This window comes from Cephus cinctus, unplaced genomic scaffold (assembly GCF_000341935.2).
Source record: "Cephus cinctus unplaced genomic scaffold, Ccin1 Ccin1_scaffold1184, whole genome shotgun sequence".
Classification (NCBI taxonomy): Eukaryota; Metazoa; Arthropoda; class Insecta; order Hymenoptera; family Cephidae; genus Cephus; species Cephus cinctus.
The window spans coordinates 823,268-831,401 of NW_014333664.1; the positions used below are offsets into that span (position 1 = coordinate 823,268).

General features: G+C 44.0%; 1 long non-coding RNA gene across 6 annotated transcripts in view; it reads left to right on the plus strand.

Annotated features, from left to right (window-relative positions):
- Positions 1 to 8,134, plus strand: part of LOC112495069 — a 32,293-nt gene that overhangs the window by 17,075 nt on the left and 7,084 nt on the right. Inside the window, exon 5 of one of the 6 annotated variants that reach the window (XR_003061250.1) lies at positions 5,302 to 5,335. The exons of the other annotated variants lie outside the window; for them this stretch is intronic. This is a non-coding gene — a long non-coding RNA (uncharacterized LOC112495069). The remainder of the gene's footprint in view (positions 1 to 5,301; positions 5,336 to 8,134) is intronic. 6 annotated transcript variants of the gene reach the window in all.

Sequence of the window (8,134 nt, forward strand, 5' to 3'; positions counted from 1 at the left end):
CCCCACCCCCCCCCCCCCCCCTGCCGGCGGAGTATTCTGAAATTTTTTTTTCACTCCTCGCATCGAGTCCATTCACGCATTCTGCGCATGCGCGACACGTGCATCTCTACAGAGACCCCAGAGTTCCTCGATGTGTCCGCGACGTCTATAGTAATTTGCGTCTATTTTTTTTTTTTTTTTATCCACGCCAAGGACCTTGCCACCCGGCAACGTGCACGAGAAGCGAATAACATTATATGGAGGTCGAAGCCCGATACACGATATACAATATGTATCTGCGCACGGTTGGCCAACCTGGCAAGGTAGCCCATTCGCACACGTGTCTTCGTAGAGGCGAGAGCAACGTAAGCGCACTGTAACCTACGTATGTGGACATACGTGCATATATTAGACACCGCTCGGTTGCGACACTTGTTTTGTGACCTGAATCCCCTGACTCGCTCTCTGCCCACTACGTCTTCTCGTATCCCGACTCGGCGCCTAACGACGTCAGTCCGTCCAGTTTGGCATATATCGTGTCACGTGGGCTGCCGATGAGTTACGACGATCAATTGTTTCCTTGTACCGTCACTTTCCTTCCGTTTTATATTCCACGTCGATCGTCTATTAGTTTCAATCGTTTTGTGCACTTTCGATCGGAAGTCTCGTTTTTGCTTTAAATTTTCAGGGATGCCAAACAGGGTTGTGCAGTTTTCGCTGGGACTATGACTTATCGCGTGTCGTCCCAAGCACGTGTCAAATGACTGTACGTACAGACGAGAGTGGATGCAGGTTTTTGGGTGACGCCGGCATACGAGATTGCTGACCTCGTAGTTGGACGAAAAGTTTTTCTTTTTTTTTACTTTGACCAGAACCCTTGTCGAAAGTTCATCGGGAACTATGGAAATTTGAAAATTTGTCGACTGCGTCCGTTCGTGCAACCGTGTTGACTCTTTCTGGCAGGTAGCGTGTACCACGGATATGCATAGGGTTCGCGCGGTGACGGAGATGGAGATACCGTCTCTTTCGTTCTCTTTATCTCCACTGCCTTTCTCTCGTTCTTTCTTCGAGCCTTGGAACAACCAGACTATGATGCTGCGAGAGGCTGGCAAGTACTGAGACTGTATTGATTTCTACTCGGCCTGTCTGGCTGCAGTCTAGTCCATATCCGGTGCTCTTCATACTCTCGTACTATATATATATATATTTCCTGCCTACATTCCTACCCATCTACCTACATTCAGCCACCTATCACGTATCAAACTTCAGGTCTGGTCACCGCCTTGACACGCTGCGACCCAGTCCACGTGACGACTCAGCTTTATTATACAGGATGATTCGGGGATGCTGGTAATGATCGATGCATTTTTTTTCATACGAGACTAGGGCTCCTGCGCTTTATCGGTACCCTGTGAGCGTTTAAAGAAAATATTTCGTATCCTTACGTCATTCGGGTAATTGCCGCGAAGGCGCACATCGGCCGGGAAACTTAAACTAGTCGAAATATCATAGTGCGATGTACCATAAATACGTACCTGAGCTGGACCGTGTTGCGCTCCGTTGCTCGTTTTGAACTTTGTACGCCAACCCGTTTGCGCGTATAAGCGTCTATGACGGTGACTCTTGTTTATGGAGTATTACGTCACGATCTCATCCGCGTAACGTACGGCAACTGTCAGTCGTTAACCGAGCAATTGAGAGTTCATTAATGGATCGGTCCATAGCAGCATCTCAGTGCCATCTGCTTCCTCGTACTTTCCAAGAGTCTCACTCTTATATTTATTTACGTGGGATAAATCTCTTTTTCGTTTTAACGTAATCTCAAAAAAATGCTTTCGTCGTACCATTTTCGTGATGGTAAATTGAAGGATTTTTTTTTTAATCTTTAAGGAATTTATAAAATTTTTCTATTTTGCCCTTTGATACCCTCGTAATTACTATTTCTTGATGTTGTCTTTGTGATTTCTTTTAATGTCACGCGTAGGGATCAATCTGCCGTTCGACTTGTTTATCGTCCATGTCGACCACTATGGTGCGTTCGCGTAAACTTCTTCTAGAATTCTTCGAGTTCGCAGATAAAAGCTATCCCGGTTATGCTCGCTATGCCGGCGATGCGAGGGTATCTTGAATAATGCAGCGCTGCCTGTCTATTTATGTCTTGAAATCAATACGTACCTACATCGGGAGAGTGGAACTTTGATGAACCAGTACCTGGAATACGCTTGAGTGAAGTATGGATGGCAGCGGCTATGCGATTGTTACGTGCTGGCATTGTTATTATTATTGCACGCTACGCATAAAAGACGATACACTCGTCCTTCTAATAATTCATACAATAAATATACTACCGTCCAACCCTTTGATACTGGGTCACTGGTTGTCTCATTGGTTTCCTCATTGGAGGATATTGCGATATAGATATTACTCAGGTCCGTGAGCATTGGAATAAAGTCAAATAGAAGAGATCGAGCTGGTGGTTTTTTGAAAATCGAAAGGTTGGAATTGACATTTTTTAAATCTTTTTATCGCGTGGTATATATCGAACTCTTGGATCTGAAGTAACTTTGTTTCCTTACCTTGGCACTTCCGGTTCCCCATTCCCTGCAATTGTACACAGTTGCATTGAAAATCCTTGAGCAACGCGTTTACCTGATTCGTGACTTTTGCACTTTATTGCAGATAATTTTTTTTTCTACGGATTCGACTTTTTGGGTCTTTCTGGGTCTGTCGATCATTTTAGATACTGTTCTGTGATTTTTTTTTACTTTTTTTTTTTTTTTGAACTACGTATCAATTACGTAAGTCGAAATTTGTAATTATGTCAGAAAGTTGCTTAGACTGTTATTTTGTAGTCGCTGATCTGACAAGGTTTTACTTTACGCCCGAGCAAGATCGCGTGACCGGTCACTCGAGGCGCGGGCTGAGGTTTAGAGCGAAAAATCATTGTTCGACCAAATTATGTCACGTCCGTACCGACGGGGAGATCAGGAATAGCTGCGCAGCGAACGAGGTTGTACGAGCGCAAAGCTGTGCCCATGAAACTGACGGCATAGTTGCAACTTTTTTTTATATTTTTTTTTTATCGCCGATATGGAAACTGGTCTGTTGCGACGAAAAGTGTGAGTGAACAAGATGACCCGAGTATGGAAGGCTGCACTATCGATCCCAGCCGTGTGGGCGGTACCTACTCTCATACCGACTCTACAATCCCTTACGCAGAAGTTCCCTCTATGTCTATACGTATTATAAATACCGAGATACTTTCAGTGTGGATGCACCTTTTCCCTCGGGCTACCTATGCTCCTCGCTTCTTTAATTTTTCAATGCCTCCACTCTTCGTTCGTTCTCGTCAGCACGTTATTTCGCTCAGCTAATTTCGAGCTGGACACCACCGTTCACTGCCTATATCCATTACCTACCCTTATATGCACGATCGATCGACTTGGGGTCCTAAATGCAAGCTGACCGCGTATCAAATTTTTACTACCTATCGTATTGCCGTGATTATTTTTATTCTTTGTTATTCTCATTACCGACACTTTATATGTCAATCGTTCGAAGCTCGTGTTACGGCGGCGAGAGACGCTTGTTTAGCGGATTTTGAAAGAAGAAAATTTTTCAATAGGGTTTGAGGTGATATTTAACAGCGTAAAATTCGTACGACCCAATGACGATCCAAGATTGTCCAATGACAATGATCGTAATCCGCCGCACGATTCGCCGAATATTACCGAACGTCCTCGAACACGGTTAAATCCAGGCCAAGGCGAATTTATACGTGAACACCGATGGGATCCAGCGAGAACACTATTGCAATCGTATACGTTCGCTTTGAATTTAATATTTTTTTTTTATTATATGTATATAGGTCATTCATTTTCGTTCTCAAGATCGATCGATTTATTTTTACGTTTCTTTTCGACACTCGCGTACCTGTGCAATGTACCATTGATCAATTTAGTCTCGCCAAGAGAACCAGAGGTCCAATGAAAATTGACGTCAATAACAGTAATGACAAGCGTTCGTCGCTGGGTTCCACTTAGACTTGGAACTAGGTCAGCCAAACTCCTACTGATCTTTCAATACTTTCCTCCCCTTGATTTACCTAGATTTTCACATAGCATAACAGAACACTTTATATTTTTTGGCAAAAGCCACCACGCGACGCTAGGCAAACCTCCTGGGCTTTTGCCCAACGGCCGATCAACGTTACCAAACAGTTCAACGTCAAACGCAGACACAACGTACTCGCCTGTTCTTCATGCCCACGGTCGACGATCGCTCGTAGATCTTCCGATCCGAAGACCGCTCAGTCCTCCCAAGCACGTGCGGCATTTCTGGCCGAGGATCAGTAAGCTTCGCCTTGCACTCCGGCCGCTTCTTCGTCGACTTCTATAATAGGAGTCCGTGACATCATTGCGTTGCGTCACCTTTCGGACGAGCGAAGTCGTTGGGATCTTCTGACAATGGGAGCGAGCACGTGTCCCCCCCTCGGGGTCCTTGCAGGCCTCCGGCTACTGGTACGTCACTGTCAAAGAGCGACGGCAGCGCCGCCGCGCGGCCCGTACCTCAAATACGCTCCGTAAAGGGCATACGCGATATCTGCTTTGAAATCTTCGCAGGATACTGGTAGCTACTTGCTTATACGCAGAACTCAAGCGAATTTAAATGTACTTGGTATTCTCCTTTTCTTTTTTTTTTTTTTCTTCTTTTTTTTTACTTCTTTATTATTCACAAATTCATCGGCCACGCTCACAGCCGTCAACCTATACCCACCACTCTGTTTCTGGTGGCAAGTAGGTTGAGGCTTCGCCGATCTCAAATGCGGCCTTGTCCCAAAAATTGCGACGTCGGTGCACGTTATACGAATACCAATCCCCCCGACGTCAATCTCACTTTTACCAACCGTACGAATCGGACGATTATCCTGCATTGCGGATTATTTGTGTGTATGTATATAATCCTGGGATCCCCTTTGTCCGCGTTACGGAAGCCCTTTCTTGTTTCTCTGTATCAAGAAAACTCCTTGCGAGGACGAGGGTCGCTGACGATGTTACCCAACCTGGTAAACACAGAAGTTGTACGTCTGTTGCTACCAGAGACGTAAGAGTCTTTTAGTCCCATACGTACTTTGTTCGTTGGGACGACTAATTATAGTATAATAATTAAGATTCGTAATTTCGAGTAAACCTGTTAGTGACTCTGTGTTACCTTTTATCATAATAACAATAATTGGTACAGATGTCGACTTTAATTACAATATTCACATTATTTTCATCTACTTCTCATTTTACGTTATTCACTGTATTTTCTTTGTTACAGGTGAGAGCTCATCCCGATGTGATTACGAATGGCGGTGAGTTACTGCGTAAATTTGTCCTTTTGGATGAAAAGTTGCGTTAAATTACTCACGCCCGTCACGAATTTACTTCGTGACTCGAGGTAAACGCTCTTTTTATCGTCGATCGATTTTTTACGTTGGCATTCAAATAAACGGTTAGGTATTATTTTTTAACATTTTTTTTTTCAAACAATTTTAATAATCGACAACTTTTCACGGGAAATCTACGTTTTTATGAACATATTGACTCGTCGAATAACTCCCTGAGACAACAATCGAAAGTTAACTATGTTAATTGTGCTCTGAACTCGTGACGATAAACAAACTCGAAAACGCTTCTAGCTTCCGCGCGGTAATTTAAACGACCTTCGTTCTGCTCAATAGAATATAGAAACTTGTTTAATTAGTTCACTGTCATTAAGTAGTACATTACTATGCTTATTATCAAACAACTAATACGAACTCATTGATTCAATAGAACAATTCGCTGTTGGACTCTTTGAACGTCTACTGTTCTTCTCTCTCTCTCTCTCTCTGTCTATGTTTCTTTTACGTCCTTTTCTAATCTCTTACCCGCCATTTCTACATTCCACCTTCTTCCTCTTCTTCTTTTTCTTCTTCTTCTGCGCCTCTTCCTCTCCGCCTTTCTCATGGTCAACAGCATCGCCATGCAGTTAAATTCACGGCAATGTTCGTCCCTTATACACATACATATCCTGACAGTGCGAACGTTGCTTAAGTATCGTTAAAGCCCGCTACGAATTTAACGTCGCTGCAAGCGTTGTCCATTCGAATCGGTTCTTTTACCTGCTATTGGCGCATTACGATAAGAAGACTCGGGGCGTTGCGAAACGTTCTTTATATACGCGTAAAGAAAAGGAAAAAAAAAATATTTTTCACCACTCGCACTGAAATCGTCCTATAATTAGAAATAGATAAGCGTGCATTCTTCATTATCGTCGAACCCGTCGTATAGGAACGTTACCAGTCACAATGAATAATTGCCAAGGATCGCGTATAAAATTCCTCCAAATGGCGTAAGACTTTTGTTCGGCGCATTAAAAACGCGAGAAACCCCTTGCGAGAGAATCCACATTGCTGCGTATTTAAAAACAACGTCGTCCCGACGACGTCCTTCGGTTTGTCCCTACGACGGTCAGGCCCTCAAACGCGAAAGCTTATTTGAGCAGCTGCGCCTGCTGCCGGGAGGGCTATACGGGCCCCAGCTTATTTGTGCCAACACGGCCGTCTTGTGCGTTTGCCGGCGTGCGCCGTGCATACGAGGCTACGACGCCGGAACCTGCTATAGTCACGTCCGACGCTCCGTGTACAAGCAGCCTGCGACGAGGCAAACGGCGAACCCACCGATGCGCGTTCTAAATATGTTGGCGCACTCGGGCTATTTCGAGGCTGAATAACCCAACTGCGTTCGGTAGCTACAGTGCAGTACCAACTTTGTATACTGACCTCGCTATAACAGTAAGCACAGTGACGCCGGCTCGAGGTATTTCTTACGGCGGCATTATTTTCATTAGTCGCTCTTCGCGTCGTACCGTGGCAATCGACGAGGACTGCAGTTTATACGTAGAATAGTCGTTGGGACAGCTGAACAAATTGAACGGCGTTTTTTATTGTATAAATAAATCGTGTGACGTCGGTAAGCTCGAAAATTTAACTTTTGAAAATTATCACTCAATTTATACAAAGTATTGCTTATCTGTACTCCAGGCATAGAGTGCAGCTACGTGTACGAGGGTGGTCCGTTCGTTGATTCATTGGCCTGTAAAAATAATTTTTCCACCGATTTCTTCTTGACCGAGTGCAACCCGGCGCATAGGGGCGGCGGGAGGGAGATTGCAGTCTGCCCAGAGTCCGGCGATTATTTTACTTTGGCGACAGACCCCCAATAAGCGTATCCTTGACCATGGTTATGTCTAACGGTGATGTCATGATATGGAAGTTATTTTAATATCAAAGAGGCGCTATTATTAGCCGGCGCCGATATAACGAGTGTAAGAATGGTGCAGGTCAGTAGAGTGTGGAGATAAACACTTGCGGCACTCGGGGCTCTACGTACGTCGACTGGATGGCGACGTCGGGTCTTGCTCGGAAAAAAAAAAAAAAAAAAAAACTTTTGGACGGTTCGTTATACGCGGAGCAACTATTTTCGGGCGACCTTGAAAACGATCATTACCGCCGCGTCAAGGAACGGCAACGTGACGACTATATACACGGTGTCAATGATGACTCTGGATAGCTTCCTTAGGCTTCGACTTAAATATTTAACGTGGAGGTCCGCTGGAGGAAAAAAATGGCAGAAGCAACTCTTGGTGTCGCTCTATCCCTGGATATACACCTGCGAACACATGGGCTCAATGGTTATACCTGCCACGCTATTATGGCGCCATACGTATGCATATTACATATGATTTATGATTGCCTGTGAGGAACTATTGTCCGAGGTCAGGCGTCGCGACGGATATGACGTTTTGGGGAAAAAAATTTTTTTTTTCTATTCTTTACTCGGGATGTAACGGCGAGACTCACTGAGTCTTTTTGGATTGTATCTTGGTGTTTTAGGGGGAAACATTTTTTTTTATTATTTATAATTTGATATTTAATCGACTCGACAAAATTTATTCTACCGTTATGTAATTTATGTTTTATATTGGTCGTATCAATATTGATCGATAAAACGATAAGGAATACTTTTGAAAAGCCGATTAGTCCTGGGCGTGATACGTCTGATGAAAGCTAATTGTGATTTGTGTTGTTTGTGGAATATTTTTTTTTTTTTTTTTTTTTTTTTTTTTA